Source organism: Cryptomeria japonica, chromosome 10 (genome assembly GCF_030272615.1).
Source record: "Cryptomeria japonica chromosome 10, Sugi_1.0, whole genome shotgun sequence".
NCBI lineage: Eukaryota > Viridiplantae > Streptophyta > Pinopsida > Cupressales > Cupressaceae > Cryptomeria > Cryptomeria japonica.
The window spans coordinates 530,112,390-530,134,342 of record NC_081414.1 but is presented as its reverse complement, the minus strand read 5'-3'; positions in this window follow the sequence as shown (position 1 = coordinate 530,134,342).

Here is a 21,953-nt window from a genome sequence, read left to right as displayed (position 1 = left end):
TATATTATCAAAACAAAATAGTTTTTTTTTTTTTTTCTACAAATTTATTTCATCTCTTTTATACTTTCCATAACATTTGTTTCTTTCATTTTATACTTGTCAATACCATATATATATATTTTTTATCAACAAAAAAAAACATATATAAAAAAAAATAGAATTAAAACAAACTTTGTGTTTCTTTTTTTTTAAAAACCCTAATCCTTAACGCAGGACCTTGCGACCCACAATGTGGACGTAGGTTCTGCGGCCCACACTGTGGACGCAGGCCCTGCGGCCCACACTGTGGACGCAGCCTGCGGCCCACAATGTGGTCGCAGTCCCTGCGGCCCACATTGTGGTCGCAGCCTGCGGCCCACAATGTGGTCGCGGGGAGGCTGCAAAATACGGCGGCGCCGCGGCGAAGAAATGGGGGAGGGGGCGGCGGCACGAGCCAAGCTTCGGCTCCTCCGCCCGCCAAACCCTAGCCCCAAACACATACAATTTTTTTTTTGTTTATTATTATTATTATTTTTTTAATAGTTTTCAGGCATATACAATTTGGTAATAATAAAAAAATACATAGCCAATCCCTAAATACATGTCCCACAGTCTTATAGACAGGGGTTTTAAGCATATTCCAGCAACTTCTCCTATTTTGAAAGGAAAACACAGTCCATTTAATTTCTAGCTTGCTCATAATAAACAACCAACTGGGAGACCATTTTTTTTTGACATAAACATGAACAAAACAATCCAAAACAAAACATAAAACCCCAATCCAAAACAATGTTTGCATTCCATTTTCCACACAAGATCCAACAAATAAACAAGAGGGTGGGTTGGAATCCTACTTCCAAACGCATTCCAGGAAGAGATTTTGATGAAGAGCTCCACCTGCAACTCCAAGCAAATTCCCCTTTTTTTTTTTCCCAAAAACAAGCTCCCAAGAAAAGAACCCCCAAAAACATTTTAAAACTAGGTTAAATGAGAAACCCTCTTTTTTTTGCCCTAATTTTCAATTTCGAATTTAGGCATTTATTTTTAAAATAAAATAAATGAAAATGAAAATGGAAGTCATTCCTTTCCATTATTTATTACATCTTGTTCGCTTTCCTTATTAGAATTAAAATGCTTCTATTTCTTATTGAGTTTTAAATTTTAATTTCTCAATATTAATTTTAGGCCTACTTCATATTTCGAAACTATTGACCAGGGTAACGCGTTTTGATTAATTTTATTTTCTAAAAATCAATCTTTTATACTATATCAACTTTACAAGTAAAAAGGAAATAATTTCTTTTAAATAATAAAATTTACCGTTTTTCTTCCAAAATGCAAAAATGAGTAATTTATTTCTATCTCCCAAATGACTTTAAATCTTTCCTTTCTAAAACGCATAACTCATTAAATTTGTTATTATTAAAATTAACTATTAAATTAACTTGCTATAACATAATATGGCGACCTTTTTAATAAATGATTATTCTCATGAAGGAGATCTATTTATTCTAATTTTCTCAACTACAAATGCGTAAATGAGCACATTAATCCAAGTTAAATACTTTAAGCTTGCTACAATAATGATTAAAGCGATCTCTTTAAATTAACGATTAATCGTATAAAAGAAAACCACCTATTTTAAATTTCTAATTTACAAATGCGTACATCCACACATTAAATTGAACTAAATACTTAGGATAACAAACTTCACTTACCTCGCGCAAGGCACACAAATCGAGGAAGTCCACCAAATCACATGACACGCAACCCAATACAAGGAAAGCCCCATGAATCCACACATGATGCTCACCTACCATGGCTAAGGCAAGACGAGAGTTTAATGACCCCCAAATCCGAATTCTAAGGATGGAGGAGGTTTACTCAAACCTGCGAACCCCGAAGGAGATGAACCTCGCCTTAGGCGATGTCGTACCTGCAATCTCCTGCACTCATGAATCACGCAAGCATACATATACATATACATATTCAATGAAGGCGTTAGCTTGAGATTTATCACAAGAGTTAGGAAACAATTACATATACACAAGAATCGATGCAAAAGCACAATAATAGGTATGCACGATTATTTATATTATCTAAACTACACATAGCACCACGGTTAACCTACCATTCAAGAATGCCACATAGGAAGTCAACCAAGGTCAAACGGGTTTTACAAGTCCAACTAGGGTAGGGGCATTACATAGTCTTTGGTCTTTTTAGCTCTTCTTGTTTCTCTTTTTCAACAAAAAATATATCCCACTGATCTACAGTCTCTTCTATTATTTCATTTACTCTACCTCCCATAAGTGCAACATGTCGGTGACCAGTTGAAAATACTGTCTGGTTTGCTTCACTGATCAGCTCATCAATATCTTGTGTGGAGTTCACTAGGTGAACTGCAAGTAACTTTTCTATTTTTATCTTTTTGTCCAATTTCACAATGGCTACCCTTCTAGCTTCTAATATTTTGTACAAATCATTTGGTATCTCATCCATAATTTCCATCAAAAATTTCTTATAGATATCTAAGTGTAAGATTACACTATTTTCTATGCTCTCTTTTTCATCATTTGATAGTGTGTTATATAACTTACTGATGTTTTTCAATTTCCCATCCTCGGTTATTTCATTCAGAAGTTTGTCAAATGGTGGAATAACCTGTCTTTCTTTTCTTTTCTTTGGTGTCAATTTCTTAGTCTGAGGCCTAACTGCCTGTTTCTTTTGTCTTGTCCTTCTGGGTGTGGGTGAGGATACCGGTGAGGGTTTTCTTTTTCTTTCTACCCTTTTGAATTCAATGGGTATCTCACTGTCAAAAGAAGTAGCAACCGGTGAGAGATGTGTCTCCGGTTGTAGTCCTTCCAATTCACTCTCCTTGATACCAGTTTTATTCAAAACATCTTCCTTTATTGCTTTAGCCTGCCTTGAACCTCTCCTAACTATCTGAGATTGAATGCCACTTTCAATTATTTCAGCATTGCTAAATACTTTCTCTAACAGTTCATTAGGGTCTTCTAAGAGGGATTTTGCATGAGTTTCAACTATGTTGTCATCTACCTCATATCCCATCTCTGTAACCCAAACAGTTCTAGAGATAACTGCCTCCATCCAGATTTCATCTTTCTTGATCACAAAGCATATCTCTTTTTGATACTTATCAACAATTGCCTGAGATAGCCTTATTCTTGTCTTCATCTTTGCTTTCAAGGTTTGAAAATGTTCATTTATATTTTTCTCTTTGTCATCTCCCATGTTGTTCAGTATATCAAGAAGTTGTTTTCCTACCGAGATATCAAAACTAAAGTCTTTCCTACCAATATTGGGTACTTGCTTGGTAATGTACATCATTAAACATACAAGCAGGTTGCCAAATCTGAAAGTTCCTTTCTTATCACCTTTGATTTTCTTCAAATTGTCTATCAGTTCATCTTTAAGCCACTCACATACATCAATCATAGAATTGTTCTTCACCGTGTCATATGCACTTTTAATGCATAAATTGGAAATAGAGTTTAGTCTATTTGCATGTGTAGCCTTATAACCAAGAATCATACTGACAAATCTAACATTTATATCTTTCACATCATTTACTCTTAGGGATCTTTTATGAATAGTTGCACTAGTTAGGGTTATCACAGTGTCATTTGAAACCTTCTTAGTTTTGCCAGGCCTGCTACCGGTGGAAGGTAAGCTTGTCACTGCCCTAACTGCTTCTTTAGTAATCTTATGGATGGAATCCAACCAAAAGAACTCTCCATGAACTCTGCTCAAGACTATTCTTATCACATCTTTAGAAAAATCAGTGATACTAAGAATGTCCACAAAGCCTAGGGTTTCCACAATCTTGTGTTCTGGTTTAACATTTCCATGTTCATCACAAATTACAGTCCTATACATGTTCATTATTTCTTCAGCTCCTAGTTCCTCAATATGACAATGTATATACATTCTAGGATCCTCTACATAAACTACTCCCTTAGGTATTTTCGAAAATACTCCTAGGGTATCATCTTTCTTTGCAATTTTGGGAATAAGTTTGAACATGAGTCTAGGACGCTTAATAACCTCAATCACAGTAGGGTTTGCAATAAATTCAAGTGCAGATGAAGAAGCCATAGTTATAAATACCTTAATCTACCTTTAGGATGATTGCTTGGATGAATTGCTTCACTTTTTGCTAAGGATGCCTTCGCTCGGGATTTTCATGCTCTCTGGAGATTTGAATGCTTGGTGAATGAAAAAGGAGCCAAAACACTTTCTTTATAATGTTATTTCTTTCAACTGCCACATTTAATGCCTATTGGTTAAGTCAAAACTTAACTCATATGCCGGTAAAGAAGTAATCCAACTTCTCACCATCAACTAAGGGTAAATTAGCATGTTTTCAATTAGTTGCCATACCCCCAAAGGATTATTTCTTAGTTAGATGAAGATTCTCCTGCCGGTGGAGTGATACTTTGTTCTACCAGTGAAGGAATAGCTTCACTAACATTCATGTCAAACTTTCTAATCCATTGTTTTAAAAATTATTGCTTTACCTCTTCAACCTTTTCTTTACCTTTCAAACTAGGTCCTTTGTTATTTGCGAGTGATGCCTTTTACAAAATTTTGCAATATGTCCAATTTTGTTACAAGCATAACAAGTCACATTGTTTTTCTGAATAGCTTTCCCATATCCTATGCCGGTATGTGTTCTGCATTGATTAGATAAGTGTCCAAATCTTCCACAAATATAACATCTTACATTCATTCTGCAATTTTCTGAATTATGACCAACTTTATTGCATTTAGAGCATTGACCAGTGGGTGCATTATTATTCTGATAGTTTTTAGATCTACACTGATTTGCTCTATGACCGTACTTGTTACAATTAAAGCATTTTCTATTGAATTTATAAGCATTAGATTGTCTTACTAGTTTGTTGTGATCATGTTTGTTTGCAGTACTGGAGCTTTCACCAACTTCAAAGCCAAGGCCATTTGTATCTCCATTAGGTTTTTGATTCTTCAGCATGTCATCAAGTTCTTTTGAACTTTTCTTGAATTTCTCCTTGTGTTGATTTGCAGTAGGCAATTCATTTTCCAAGAAATCTTTCTGTCTCATGAGTTCAATTTTGTCATTTTGTGTATGCATCAAATTTGTCTTCAACATATCATTTTCATGACTAAGTCTTGTGTTTTCATTTCTAGCATCATTTAGTCTTCTAACCAAGTCATCTTCATCCTTCTTTCTATCTTCAATGTCCTTACAAAATCTCATAGTCATATCTTGCATCTCATTCTTTATTGTATGATTTTCTTGTCTCAGTTTGTTCACCAGATCATTAAGAGTTTCTTTCTCATCATCATCACTTTGCATCTTCTCAGAAAGTTCTCTTCTTTTGTTCCTAGCAATAGTGAGATTTTTTTGAAGTCCTTGAATGATTTCTTGTGCAACCTTCAGATCATCTTCAAGTTTGATATTCTTCACTTTTTCTGCATCATAGTCTGCAAGAGATGTTTCTAGTTGCTTCCTCAAGTTCTCCATCTCTACCAGTGTCAGAATCTTCCTCAAGTTGTTAGGCTTTTGAAAATAGAGGACCAGACTCTAATACCAATTGTTAGGATTCCCAAAGATACTGAGAGGGGGGGGGGTGAATCAGTATCTTGTCAATTAATGGATTTTCTTAATTTCTTAAATGAAAAGCATTCCAAAACTATGTACTGGTAAACCAAAATTAATGCAGTAAATAAAAACAATAAGCAAAACATGAAAAGCACACCATAACACAATATTTTTAATGAGGAAACCCGATGTGGGAAAAACATCGGTGGGATTTGTGACCCACAATATTTGCTTACTGGCCAATAAGAGAATATTACTGTTACAATAGGGGCCTGCACATGCAAGAAGGCCAACTGCCTAAAGCTCACTGCTTACATACAAAAAGAGAAGTCTCACTAACTTAAAAAAGTGGATTATGAAAATCCAATGTCATGTACTGCTACAAAAGGGCATCTGCTATGCCATATCCAGTACCAGTTTAAGCTCTGCAACTTCCAAAACCTTATACAAAACTCTGCCTTAGTATTTGCACGTAATATCCATCATCAATACTACCTACAAATGTTCTCTAAGATCTCATACTTATATATGAGCCTTATTACAATACACCTTGTCAGCGTTCAAAAAGATATTACAATTAATTACATTTTGCAATAAATAAAATCTTGTCAGCCAGGGTGTGGGTAATCAATCTTTTCAGTGTCGGTGAACGTATGTCGGTGTAGGGGCTATTGGTGTCGGTTCTTGCCGGTATCATATGATTGTAAGGTTTCCATTAATGACAATACCTTCAATCACCTACAATTTTTAATTGGAGTGTGTATTTGCCAACACACCACAGTTGCATCTTTATGGGGTTGTTCATTCTTCCTCTTATCACATCTTGCTTTGAATTGTTCAATATGTTGCCTCCAAACAAATTGCATTAAATATCCTGTTGTAACAAAATTATTATCAGCCAAAAAATCTTCACTAGCTTGTTTGATGGCAGGGTCTAACTCTTTTCCTTTAAACTCATCTACAGTTAAGTTCATTTAAGCACTTGGTGGCTCTTCAGGCATTCCTTCTTGTGTTTCCTCATAAGTGTAGGCAATATGTCTGAGACTCCCTAGCTGCAATAATTGCTCAGCCACTACATGTTCATCTCCCACATGGATTGGGGATTGGGATGGGGAATATAAAGATTCACCTGTTTGCACCTCTTTTCCCACCCTTTGACTTTTAGGGGAATCTCGGATGTCAATGACATCTTCTATTGGTCTTTTCCCTTTTGAAGTGGAAGACTCACCTCTGACTGGCACTAGCACACTGTACTTTGGCCTTTTGTACATCACATATTCACTTGGAGGGATGGCCTTGGCAAAGTAAGGCTTGGCTAAAACCAACTTAGCCTTTTTAGGATAATTTCTCATTATAGCTTCCCTCTTCTCCTTCAACATTTGCATTAAATATTCAAAATATAGTATCAAGAACTTAGCCTTCACCTCAAAGGGTCATAACCAATATCAAATTGGTGGATAAAATCAAGAGCCCTTTTGTATGCTATCCATTCCTCTTTTCTCAATTCATGCTCATCTAGATTGAATTCATTTTTGATCAGATCCTTAGGAAAATGAAACTGATGTGCTCTAACTTTATATACGGCTCTTTTCCTAAACATGGCATTAAAGAAATCTTCAGGGTTAGCAAACCTTGACAGTGCAGTAGACAACCTGTAGGGTTGAAACAAATCATCAAAATGTTTCCAAACACCCTTGGCGATTACAAATTGATGTGCAATGGTGACAGTTGGGAAAATGGTCCCTTTCCCCCTATTTGTTAATTATGCCTCTTGCACACCCTCGATTTGCCTCAGGACCTCTGCAATTCCTATTTTCAATGGGACTTGATAGGGGAGCAAGTATGGAGTTCCTCTGAAACCATAAACTCTAAACACAGTAGAAATAGGGTACAAGTATATATCACCCCAGTTGTGAACAATCTTGATATCTTCAGCGAATTCCTTAGGCCTAAGGAACTCTAAGAGAGCCTTAGGGATCCTAGGGTTTTGTGGGCACAACAGGATCCTAAGCCTAGATTCAATCAAACTTCAAGTAACTTACATCCTCTCTGTCCCAAGACAAAATTGTGCTCCACAATTGCATAAGCATCTCTTCACCATCCTTCTCCTTAACTAGGTCCACTTCCTTAGCAAAATAATCAGCACCTTTAAATAAAAGCATGTGCATAAGAAGAGAATACCACCCAAAAGGTCTGTCTACTTTAGCATTTTTAATCCCTATCAGCCCTGCATGAATTGCATCAGTGAGATTAGGTGCAAAATCAAAAGTTACTACCAGAGAGGGGTTCAAAATATGTGCTATCATTAGCATATAGTGGGTTGGCATGGTTGTTTCAATGTCTTCCCTAAAAATATGACATAGGGACCAATACATCCCTTTAGCCCTCAAAGTGAATAAATTCAAAGAGAAAGGTCCCATGGTACTAGGGCCTACAATTGTCATGTTGGCAAATGCACACTTCAATGAGACATTGTAGGGGATTGAAGGTTTTGTCATTGATGGCAACCTTACAATCCTATGACACCAGCAAGACAATTCACCGGCACCGGCAAAGACAAACTCTACATTGGCACATAGACCACTGGCAGCAAAAGGAAGCATATCGGCACAAAAGCCGACATGAATTTTGTTTGTAATATATTTTGTTTATTATTGTAAAATCATTGTAATCCGACTTGGCAAGTTGTAAAATGACTCATATATATAAGAGATCATTGTAGAACATTTTGTAATAGAAGAAAGGAAATATATAGGCGAAATAAGGCAGACTTATTCTGTGAATTATAGGTTAAGGGTTTATGTATGAAGCAGAGCTGTAAACCAGTATTGGATCTAGCATAGTAGATGCTATTTTGAAGTAGTACAAGACATTGGATTTATATAACCATTTTGTAAGTTAGTGAGACTTCCCATTTTGTAATTGAGCAGTGAGCTCTAGGCACTTGGCCTTCCTACATGTGCAGGCCCCTCTTGTAGCAGTAATATTCTCTTATTAGCCAGTAAGTGAATATTGTGGGTCACAAATCCCACTGAGGTTTTTCCCACACTGGGTTTCCTCGTTAAACTACTATTTTATGGTGTGTTTTTCATGTGGTTGATGTTATCTTTGTTTATTGCATTATTTCTTGTTTACCGGTATTCAGTATTAATATGTTCTACATGTTTTAAGTTAAGAAAATCAAACAACTAGTTAGATACTGATTCACCCCCCCTCTTAGTATCTATGGGAATCCTAACAAGTCAGTCCTCCTATTTTGACAAAAAAATCTTTCAAAGGGCCACTCTTGAGGTGATCTCTCTGCACATTAAAGACCTGTACAACTGTGTCAAAATTGATGGGCTCCAAGTAATTCGACACCTCACTGAGTCTGAACACTTTTCTAAACTCATCATCATTTATCTCAATTAAAGCTCCCCCATTTACATTTATAACACATCTGGCAACAGGGTCATAATTATTGGCAATCCGGGTTAACAAGTCTACATCCATGAAAACCCCAGGGACTATGAGCTTTCCTACATCTAACTCCCATATACTATTCATTAGAGCAGGGGAATGTCTCTAGCCAAATCCCACTTTGAAGAGTCCCAGACCTAATATCCCTATCTGTGAATCCCTCAACTAGTTCCCTTTGTCATACAAACCATCACCAATTCTTAGTTGGGGGGCCTTGGGCACCAATTCTTTCATTTTAGCAGTGACATTAGTAGACATGGTTAATTGTTCTAGGAAATCATCACATATGGCTCTTTCTTGGTAATTAACTTTCCCTATGAAATCTCTTCATGGTGCCATTTTGAAATTACAGCTATTTCAATTAAGACTTAAGCAAACCTCTGAGAAAATCAAGCACCCAGTGATATCAATTCAAACAGTAACTGTCGAGCAATATGCAGAACTTACTTGTTGCCTGAAGAAATTCACTCTACGCAATGGTTCCTCTACAAATTTCTTTGAAATGATGCCAAAATTAGTTGATGTGAAGCTTAATACAAAAACTGAGCATTGAATTGAAACATTAATCCACATGCTTCGACAATCAATTCGCAATTGAATTTAAAAAAGGCTCCAATGGACCACAAAGAAATTCTCAATGTCTTGGCTTTTTGCTACTTCACAAAAGATAAAAATCTCGCATCTTTGCCATGTGAAACAACACCATCTATCAAATCCTAAAAAACATGCACATTTCTTACCTTACGTGGGTCATCCTGCTTAAAAACAGGCCCCACCTTCCTTTCGCTATTTCATGAAGCATAAATCTCATGCATCTTTTCCATGTGAAACAATACTGAGTGTTGGATCTTCTACCATCTGCTCGACCTTTATTCTCCACGGTGACCGCCAGTGTATTTAACTAACCACATGAAACCTTCACCACTAAGAGTTTTCATTATTTCACAAAGCGTAAATCACCTCGCATTTTGGGCTGCGAAGCAATGCACATCATCAAATAAACTTTGAGATGTGCGGCCTTTAACACCTTTTAACCTTCAAAGTGGGCCCTCTGCACATAATCCACTTGCCCTATTGATTTCTGGCAAATAATTCCTACATGACAACCATTCATTGGTTCAAGAACTCTTATCAGACTCCACATCTGAACTACCACGTGTCTTATTCAACCATGAATTTCATCTATGTCGACTTGAATTTCATCCTCAGAATGTTACCTGCAATAAGTTAGTTTCACAAAATACAAATGGAAATGCATACAAGAAATCCAAACTCAACCAATGAAACTGCATGAAATACATATGAAATAAAATATTAATATTACCTTCATGACTTATGTCGCATTGTTTCCTAACTCCACTATTCTTGGTTGCAGATGGTGTGCTCTCAGATAATGCACCGATGGCTTCCAGGATGGCATATGAAGAATGAACTGATAACTTGTAGTTAACTGATACTATGATATGCAAATACTACATGGTTATGCTAAAATGATTATGCTAAAATGATTATGCTATTTGCTATTTTCTATTTGCTTCAAAACTAAAACTCACGGATGCATATGATTAGCTTGGAAAATGCACTTGAAGTCTCTTGAAGTCTAATTCTATCTCAACTGAAGCTCTTGATTTTATAGACTCTGAGAGGATGAGATGATGTGGCTTAGATAAATGGTCATGATTAGATCTACGGATTTGGATGGCTGTGAGAAAAGGTGAAGGTTGATAGAAAGGGGGAAGGAGAAGACAAGTGTCACTCATCTCACCTTGACTGGGTTACTGACTGAGAGAATCTAGGGATGGTTGGAGGAAATTTAGGCATGAGAGGACAAGTGGACTCAAGTCCTTCCTAAGATGTAGAGGGTGTTGGAGAGAATATAGGAAATGGTTATGAAATATGTGTACGTACACAATATTCATTGAATTTTGGAAGTTGGAGATAAATGATGAATTAATATTTAAGAAATATTAATTTCCTTAGCCACATGATGGATGAGTTGGCAAAGGGAAGATGTAGTGGAGATGGAGGGTGAGTTGGATAAGAAAGATTAAATAATTTAAGAAATTATTTAATATTTGAGACTATATGATAGGATAATAACTATTAAATATTAGATATTTAATTGTTTGGAGAAGATAATTAAATATTAGATATTTAATTAATTAGAAGAATAGGATAGATGAATTAATTAATAAAATATTAATTAATACAAAGACACGAAAAAAGAATTAAATACATTAATCTTTTCAAATTAATTATTTAATAGAAGAATAATTATTAAATAAATATAAAATATTTATTTAATTGCTCATAGCCAATTTTATGTGTATACATTTTGCCCCTCTTTGAAATAATGTCAAGACAACATTGTTTCAAAGATTAAATCAAGTCTTGATAATGCGCCTGATAGAGATAAAAAAATCCTGATTGTGTGCCCCCTCAGGAGATTGATTGTGAAATTGTCAAAAATTCTGTTTTGAACAATTGATCTCATGATAATTGATAAAAATTTAGTCAATTAAATTCATTTGTAATAAACAAATTAAATTGCCCCATTTGAAATTAAGTACTCTTCAAATAGTAAATATAAAATTAACCAAGGCTAATTTTAATTTCATTGTTATCCTTGTCAGCTTGTTTTGAAAATATTCTTGCTGTGGCGGCGAAATGGTGATTTCTGTGGAGAATCATCGATTTGAGCGTGTTCGGCGTTATCAACGACCTGTCGAGCATGGATATCTGGTAGGTATCTTATCCCAAGCCTTGTTTGCAATTTTTTGTTCAAATTTTCATGTTTTAGGCGTGTTTTTGAATTGTCAAAATTTTTTAAATTTTTTTCGGCGTTAGGTTAGCACAAATGTCTGTTGTGTTAGCACACATGTTAAAGTTGTTAGTGCTTATGCATAGGATTGCGCAAATGCATCATTTGTTAGCGCTTTTGCTCAAAAATGTTGTGCTTTTGCATGGGTTAGCGTGCATGCTTGTAGATTTAGCACATTTGTTCAAAAAGATAGCACATATGCACTAGGTTAGTGCAAATGCCTTTAGATTTAGCGCAAATGCTCAATAGGATAGCGCTTTTGCTCAAATTTAATGTTTTTGATAAGTGCAAAGGTTAAAAAATCACTTTGATGATTAGATTTAACGTGTTTAATATGCATTGATGATGAAATAGGGTCTTGATTGAGTGATTGCATGATAGATAGATCGATAGATAGTGTTGATTGTGGGATTGATTGATAGGATTGTTTTGATTAGCTTGATTAATAGATTAGCTTTGATTAGCTTGATTGATAGAATAGCTTTGATTAGCTTGATTGATAGATTAGCTTTGAAAAAAACAATTTAGTTTCTGATATAAGAGCTTAGCAGAGTTTTGAGTGAACTCAGTGTTTGATAGAAAACCATGATTGATAGGTTTTAAAATGTTTTGATAGCATAAATTGCTTCAATTTGATTTGATAGATAGATAGATGATGATTAAGTTTTGATTTGATAGATAGATTGATTTGGTGATTTAGTTTTGATTTGATAGCTAGATTGATTTGATGATTCAGTTAATTTCTCTTGAAAAATAGGAGAAACTTGATGTTCTCCAGTGTCAGGAGAAATTACCAGCAGTGTGTCATTTAGTTCTAGAGTTGACCTAGGCTGAGATTGGACATATAAATGTCTGTGGTTTATGCCATGTATTGTATATGCCTAAGATTACACATAATAGAGGATTATAGATGGCATTGGCCGAGAGATGGCACATCAAGCATAACACTTTCCACCTGCCGACAGGTGAGATTAGTGTGAGTCTTGAGGATGTCTATAGGATTTTGCACATCCTAGTGATTGGCGAGCTAGTGCAGTATGATTATCAGGATCGGGTTGGGACAAAATCTTGCAGAGTTGTGTTTGCTGATGAGAGCATTGGTACAAGAGAGATTCGATGGGTAGATATGGTGATGTATTATGAGGCTCTTCCTGTGATTCTGGTTGGTTTGATTGGAGGGTTTATATGTCCTGATAGGAGATCATGAGGTTTTTCCGTTGGATGGAGTGAGATTCTCTTGAGTATGATGCAACATCATACTCGATATGCTTGGGGTGTTTGCACGCTAACACACTTATATCATGATCTTCACCAAGTAGTGTATGATGAGAGTGCAAGTTTGTCTACAGGATGCACTTTATTGCAAATTAGGTGCTGGGAGCACATTGTTGTTACTCGGCCTATCCATCATAGAGTTTGGGGAGAGAGGCAGCCATATGTATATTTCTATGCAGGTATCCTTACTCAGCATAAGCTAGGTAAGATGGAGTATTGGTGTTGGGTGCTTGATTCATTGGACAACATTACTTGGAGAACATATGTTGATTGTGAGCCATGGATGGATGATGCACAGACATTACCATTTATCATGCAGAGTAGATATCTCATTGGTCGCATTTTGAGACAGTTTGGTATCATCCAACCTATGCCTACTGGTGTGATGATATATGCTCGACAGTACAGAGATAGGCAAGATTAGGGACCTTCTTTGTCATTTGAGATTGCTCATGCAGAGTTTGTTGCTACTCCGAGAGGCCTATGATATGAGATTACACATTCTTGATCTCGGGGTTACTGCAGATTATGCTTAGTACATATTAGCTCATCCATTTCCTCGCATTATTGATCCAACAGATCCTCCTCCTAGCTCAGGAGATGATGATGATGATTTAGATGATCCAGTTTCTAGGAGACGTAGATGGAGACGAGAGCTTAGAGCTACTCATGAGGTTGGCGGAGATGGAGATGATGGTGGGGATGGAGGTGGTGGTGGTAGGAGACCTGGACGGAGGGGAGGTCGACTAAGAGTCCGTGGAGGACCATTTGGACCGGCTGGCAGGATTGAGAGAGAACATCCTATGGGTGGGAGAGATGTTGGATGGATTGGGAGGGAGCATGGCAAGGCAGGAATGAGATCACTGAGAGGGTTTCCATTGACAGGAGATAGGGCGAGTGGACTGGATAGGGGTTGTGGGAGAGGTATTGATTTTGGACAAATTCAGTTAGATCCTAGGGTTATTGCAACACATGGTGGAGATGATGAGGATCCTGAGGATCATGTTCCCTTGATTAGATGATGGGTTTGGAGAGTTACTCAGATCAAGATTCCAGCAGTTTGACAGGTTGGTGGTGAGGGGATTGGGGTTCATGCACCACAACAAGATTTACCAGATTAGGTTACACTAGTGCATGATATGTCAGAGAAGGATGCACTAGAGCATGATGTTCCAAGGCAGGATACTATAGACAGTCTAAGAGCATAGATTGATCAGCTTCGATCACAGGTGAAGACTCTTATGACTGAGTGGGATAGAGCTGTTAGGAGACAACAGGATGCTCAGGGCCTTCTTGATCACATTCAGCAGGTTGGATCAGGTGCTCTATCAGCTGACACTGTTAGAGCATTATTTCAGGTCAGGAAGGAGACTTCCCACTGGCGATGATGATACGAGGAGGTAGTTACAAAGATCCAGAGAGCCAGTAGTTATCATACCATCGTGTGGATGGATACTAGTAGTGGTGGGGTCATGGGACATCCTCAGAGGAGTGGTGATCATGGGAGATAGGCATTTGGAGGATCTTCTTGCCCACAGCCACAGAGATGGATAGAGTCAGGAGGTAGTGGTATAGGACAGCCGTGACTTGATTTGGAGCATTTGTATTGTTTATTTGATATCATTGTATACTTAGACTCTTATTGTTTTATGACGATCTATATGCAGACATGGATTCTATATGATGATAATGATTTATATGCATCTATGTTTTTATTTGATGATGATCTATATGCTATGATTATATGGATGCAGTGATTATATGGATGCAATGATTAGATGGATGATGATATTTATGCATGTTACTTTATTTGATGATGATGCTTTATATGATGATTCCATGATAAATGCTTTTGTTGATTTTTTATTTTGATGATCTTGGATGTAGAATGAAAATGATTTCTATCTTAAATGATGCAAATGTAATGATCTATATGGAATGCAAGTGAATGATTGATGTGGTTTATTTTATGATGATGCAAATGATCTACATAATTTTATTTTTTTTGTATGTTTTTATATGTAACACTTATGATGATTATGAATCTATATGAAATGTTTTTGATTTTGATATGTAATGTTTATGAATCTAAGTGCAAAGATGCAACTAAATGATTGTTAATGGAATGATAATGCAAACTATAATGATGATATACTATATGAATAAAAATGCACTTAATTGAATGCCAATTAATGTAATGATTAAATGCAACAAAATGAAATGAATGATGATTAAAATGATTCTAAGAAATGAATGCACCTATAATGATTAAATGCAAATTGTTTTTGTTTGTCAAAGTATACTCAATCTTTATTTATGACTGTTGGTCTGTTAATGAAATGATATGCTTATAATGCAACTGACAAATGAATGCGTATAAAGCAACTAAATAATGAGCTAATCCAAAATCATCTAACTAAAAATTGTACTACCATTCTTCATATGCAATCTTGTAATAGTGCTTGATTTCATCATTGAGCTTTAAATGTTGTAAGAAAATACAAGCAACTTGGCATAATGATTCAAGATGACTTGAGTATTCCTTACATGGATTTTGATATAGCAAGTTAATACAAGCAACTTGATATAATGAATCAAGCTGACCTAAGTATTGCTTGCAGAACAAACAAGGATTATCTCCTTTCATGCATGACTTGGAACGTCCTCCTTGATCTTTTGCTGATCATATCCCAAGACAAGTTCATACCATAGTAAGAGATAAACCATAGACAACAATAAAAGAAAATAATCATGCCCTAGCATAGCTTCTCTAGTTATGGACATCCTTGAGTTGCATAGAGTACATGATTAGCAATAAAATCAAGATATAAACACTGAATCTTGTATGTCATTCACATGTTCTTATGGCCATTAACTGATATAATCATCTTGACAAATGGTCTTTGATAATCCTTTGTTACTTGCTAGTTGATTTTTCGGTTTCTGATTTGCATGATTTAGTTGTTGATGTAATGCCTTGATTTTCATGATGTAATGCCTTGATTTTTTGTTTCTTTGTTGCTCGTTATCTATTTCATAACCCTAGGTGTTTTGGGTTTTTTTTTTTTTCAAATGTTTTGGATTTTCAAAGATTCAAAAGATCACCTTAGCAAAAGGAATTTGGATTTTGCCCCCAGCGGAAACAAAAATTTATTATGGATGTATGAATTGATCAAGATCCAAACCATGGAGGAATACAAATGCAAATTTATTGATTTTGATAAGGTCCAAGACAATGACTACGACAAGTATGTCAAAGATTGATAAATGTTGGTAGGCTGCATATTTGTTTGCTAAATGGTTCAGAGAAATGGATGTGAAAGATGGAATGGATAAGCTAAGATATATGGAAGTGATAGATGCGATAGAATGGAGTGGATAGTTTCACAAAGTGATCTCATAGATGGAGGAACCTACTTTTTAGATAGCGCTTGTTTACCAGGTTTTCACAATCTAAATTTATTGCATTTTTTGGATTTTATATGCTTTTTATTAAATTTTTCAGGACGGTATATGCTTTTTATTGATTTTTTTTCAGGACTATATATCTCAAGCATAAAATTTCTTGAGATGGATAGAACTGATAGGTTCATCAAACCAATCACCTTCAGGGGTAGATAACTTGTATGCTCCTAATCCATATGTTGCTACTATGACAAAAGGTCCTAACCAATTTGGTTCAAATTTTCCCTTCTTTTCCCGGTCTTGCTGATTTCTTGGATTCTCCCTTAGAACTATATCTCCAATTTGGAAAATATGTGGCTTGACTCTGTGGTTATAGCTTCTTTCCATTCTTTGTTGGTATACTTTCAAATGTTCTGTTGCATTTTGGCGACGTTCCTGAATCAGTTCCAGTTCCTAGAGTTGAGAGACTCATTGTTGTTCTTCTAGTATAAGACCATGCAAGGATACTCATAGAGAAGGTATCTCTACTTATATATGTAATATAGCTTTTGATCCATAGACCAAACAATATGGAGTTACCCCTATTGGAGTGCGGACGCTAGTTTGGTATGCCCAAAGGGCAGGATTTAGCTGAATGTGCCAGTCTTTTCCAACTTCATTGACTATTTTCTTCAAGATTTTCAAGATAGTTTTGTTTGATGCTTCAACTTGACCATTACCTTGTGGATAATATGGAGTAGAGAACCTATGTTGGATATGAAACTATTCACATAGCTCTTTTACATCTTGATTTTTGAATGGTCTTCCATTATCAGTGATAATGGTCATAGAAACTCCATAGCGACAGATTATGTAATTCAAAATGAATGATGATATTTGTTTTTCTGTCACTATTGTTAAAGGCACTACTTCAATCCACTTAGTAAAATATTCAGTAGCAATCAGAATGAACTTATGTCCATTAGAAGATGAAGGATTTATCTTTCCTACTAAATCAAGGCCCCACTGTGAAAATGGCCATGATCCCATCATAGGATATAACTCTTGTGCTGGCGCATGAATGAGATTTCCATGGATATGACATTGTTTACATTTTATAGCATAGGTGAATGAATCTCTTTCCATAGTAGGCCAAAAGTAAACCATATGAATAAGTTTCTTAGCCAATGTTAAACCACTTGAGTGTGTACCGCAAATACCCGCATGAATGTCATTAATAACTCTCTCAGATTCATCTTTTTCAAGACATCTCAACAATGTACCATCTAGACCATGCCTATATAGGATATCAGCAATAATATTGTAGCGAGAGGATTGACGGATAAAGTCTCTTTGTTGATTACGAGATAATTCAAGAGGAAGGATATGATCTTTCAAATATTGGTAGGTTTGACCGTATAATGATTGACTGGTTCCTGATATATGGCAAATTCGATAGATATGCTAGGATTGGATGGTAGGGGTTAAGATATCTTCCATGAGAAATTTGTAACGCTGTTGATTCTCTTTATTTTGCAAGAGAGATGCTATTGTAGCCATTGCATCTACTCCTTTATTCTCATTTCTAGGAATATGGGTGAATGTGATTTCTTTAAAGTGTCCTTTAAATTCCTCTACTAACTATTTGTATGGCATGAGTTTATCATCCTTTGTTTGATATTCATCATTTATTTTATTAATGACAAGTTGTGAATCACCATAGACATGTAGCTCTTTGACATTCCATTCAATGACCATTTTGAGCCCTATAGCCAATGCTTCATTTTGAGCCCTATAGCCAATGCTTCGGAATTGTATGTCCTTGAGGTGTGATGAAAAGGATTGGATGGTAGGGGTTAAGATATCTTCCATGAGAAATTTGTAACGCTGTTGATTCTCTTTATTTTGCAAGAGAGATGCTATTGTAGCCATTGCATCTACTCCTTTATTCTCATTTCTAGGAATATGGGTGAATGTGATTTCTTTAAAGTGTCCTTTAAATTCCTCTACTAACTATTTGTATGGCATGAGTTTATCATCCTTTGTTTGATATTCATCATTTATTTTATTAATGACAAGTTGTGAATCACCATAGACATGTAGCTCTTTGACATTCCATTCAATGACCATTTTGAGCCCTATAGCCAATGCTTCATACTCTGCAGTATTATTGGTGCATGGAAATCATAGTCTATATGATTTCAGAATTGTATGTCCTTGAGGTGTGATGAAAAGGATTCCTGCACTTGATCCATATTGAGTATAAGAGCCATCAAAGTACAATTCCCAAAAGTTTGTACTTACTGTCAAGATATCTGCATCAGGAAATTCGATATGCAAAGGCATGTTATTTTGTAAAGATGCATCAGCCAATTGATCAATGACGACTTGTCCCTTGATAGCTTTCTAGTCAACATATTCTATGTCAAATTCACTCAATATCATAACCCATTTGGCTAGTCTCCCTATCAATGTTGACTTTCTCAACAAATATTTGAGAGGATCTATCTTTGCTATTAGTTTCGCATAATGAATCAACATATAATGTCGTAGCTTCTGAGTGGAAAATACAACTGCTAGACATATCTTTTCAATTGAGGAATAATTTAATTCATAGCCAACAAGCATTCTACTGATATAGTAAACTGCTCTTTCTTTTCCTTCATCATCATGTTGGGCTAGGAGAGCGCCTAATGATACACTTGTTGCTGAGACACAGAGTAACAATGGTTTCCCTTTGGTTGGTGATATCAGTACTGGAGGACTCATAAGATATTCTTTTATTTGCAAGAAAGCTTCTTCACATTTTAGATCCTTTTTGAATGGAATATTTTTATGTAGAAGATGGGTAAATGGAAGACACCTATCGGCCAACTGAGAAACAAATCTCCTAATAGATTGCAACCTTCCTTGTAAAGATCGCAATTGACTTATGTTCTTAGGTGACTCCATCTCCATGATAGCTTTAACTTTTCCAAGATCTAATTCAATGCCATGAGCTAATATGATGTACCCAAGGAGATTTCCAGAGGTTACCCCAAATGCACATTTCTTTGGATTTAATCTCAATTGATATATTTCCAGCTTGTCAAAAATCTTTCTTAAAATTTTCAAATGTTCTTTTCTTGTGTGAGATTTTTCAAGTATGTCATCAACATAATCTTCCATAAATGTGTGCATCATATCATGGAAAATTGTCATCATAGCCCTTTGATAAGTTGCTCCTGCATTCTTAAGCCCAAATGGCATAACATTCCAACAATATGTTCCTCATGCACAGGTGAAAGTTATTCTTATTTGATTATATCCTGAGAAGCCATCCATCAATGAAAACATCTCGTGTCCTATTGATAAGTCCACTATGATATCAATGTTTGGTAGCGGGAAATCATCTTTTGGACATGCTTTATTCAGGTCTCTGAAATCTATACAAACTCTTATGCTCTTATCTGGTTTTGATACTAGTACAATACTTGAAACCCATTCTCGATAAGCAACTGGTCTTATGAATCCCACTTCTAATAGTTTCTTCAGCTCGGTCTTTACAAGAAGAGAAATGTGTGGATGCATCTTTCTTAGCTTCTGCTTAACAGGTTTTGCTTTTAAATCCACATTAAGATGATGCATGATAAGATCGGGATTAAGTCCTAGCATATCTGCATAAGACCAAGCAAAATTTATTTGTCTTTCCTTAAAGAATTCCATGTATTCTTTCTTCTCTCTTTTTGATAATGAGGCAGCAAAATGAAGTATTTTAGGATCCTTTGATGTATCAATTTTTACTACTTATGTTGGTTCTATCAGGATAGCAGATCTCTCTTGAAAATATGCAGGAAGAATGAAAAACTTTCCATCTTCTGGCACCTCAAGGAGGGTTTCACCATCAGATATGTCCTTTGTTTTCTCTTTTGATTGATCTAATGTTGTCATGAAATGGTTTTCAACAATAGGTCTCTTTCCTTATTTTATTTCACTTTTACGACTTCAAAATTTGGTATTCTCCTGAATATGAGAAAAATCACTTGATTCTCCAATGGAAGATATCTTAGTTGGGATGGGTTCAACAACATTAAGGTACACGGCTAAGTCATGATCATTGGAAAAGACATTTAGTTCAGGGTTGTCTAAATTATCCCAGTCAATTAATTCAGGATGAAGAAGGGGTAAATCGTAATCACTGTCATCATTAGGTGTTTCAATATTCATGACATTATGATCATAGTTTGGCATAGAATAGGTATTGTTTAAATGTTTTTGAGAATTGTCTTTCCCAAGCATTTCCAAATTAGTCTTAACAAAATTAATATTAGCATTGTGTAGTTCACACTCAAGTGGTTCTTCAACTGACATTTGTCACTTAAATGAATGGATTATGTCCACACGCACATCTTTCACACTACAAATTTCATCTTGATTGAACTCATCTGTATTTTGGAGTTGACATACTTGTGTATGTGATAAAGAGGATTCTTTTGCTAGATTTTGTCTTCTTTCAAATTCAACTTCTTCTGGACTAATAGTCAATCCAACTTGACTATCTCTTAATTATTCTATGGTTCTTGCACATCTGATCTTTGTTTGCGCTTCTTGTGGCATTGCTTCTCTGTCTTTGTCTTTCCCTTTTCTTTTTGCATACGCCTCTTTTCTCTGAATTTTGACTCTCTCTTGTCTTCTTTCTAACTTCATCTTTTGTTCTGTAATAGACAAGTCTTCTTTCATGATAGCTAATTGATCTTCATTGTTTTCCTTACTTGATGTAGTAGATAAGACATTTGGACCCCATTCATATTCACTGGAATCTATCTATGAATCTTGATCTAAGATTACTCCACTATACCATACTAGAATGTCGTATGGTGCAAAAAGTTCTCTAATTTCTGTCATCTCTATTTTTACTGCTTCTGGAATATCTTGTTCAGATTTTGCCTTTGTTTGTATTTTCAGAACTTGTTGACAAGATTTTTCATCACCTTGGATGATAATCTCCTCCTCTTTCTTTTCATGTTATTCTTGCTTCTTTTGTTTATTGGTTACTATTTCGGCTGCTTGATGTAGCTTTTCTTGCCAATTTTCTTCTTTAGAATCCGATTTCTTTCTCCATTTTTGTTGTTGATGATTATGTTGCTTTTGATTAGACTTTAGATATCCCAGCCCAGATTTATCTTCTATGGATTGTGAGTGTGGACAAATAGGTTTTGAAATACCTTGATGTTGCTTACCAATTGGTCCTTTTCCTTCATATCCCATCTTTTGCATGATTTCATATCCTTTGCCATATTGTTTTATGGGAATATTGACTTCTGCTGCCATTGCTATAGTTTTGTCTTCATCCTTGTATAACCAACCAAGAATGTCTTTGTCTTCACTTTCGTCTGTAAGAGTTTTAGCACTAACAAATGTTCCTTTAAACATATATTTTGATCTTTT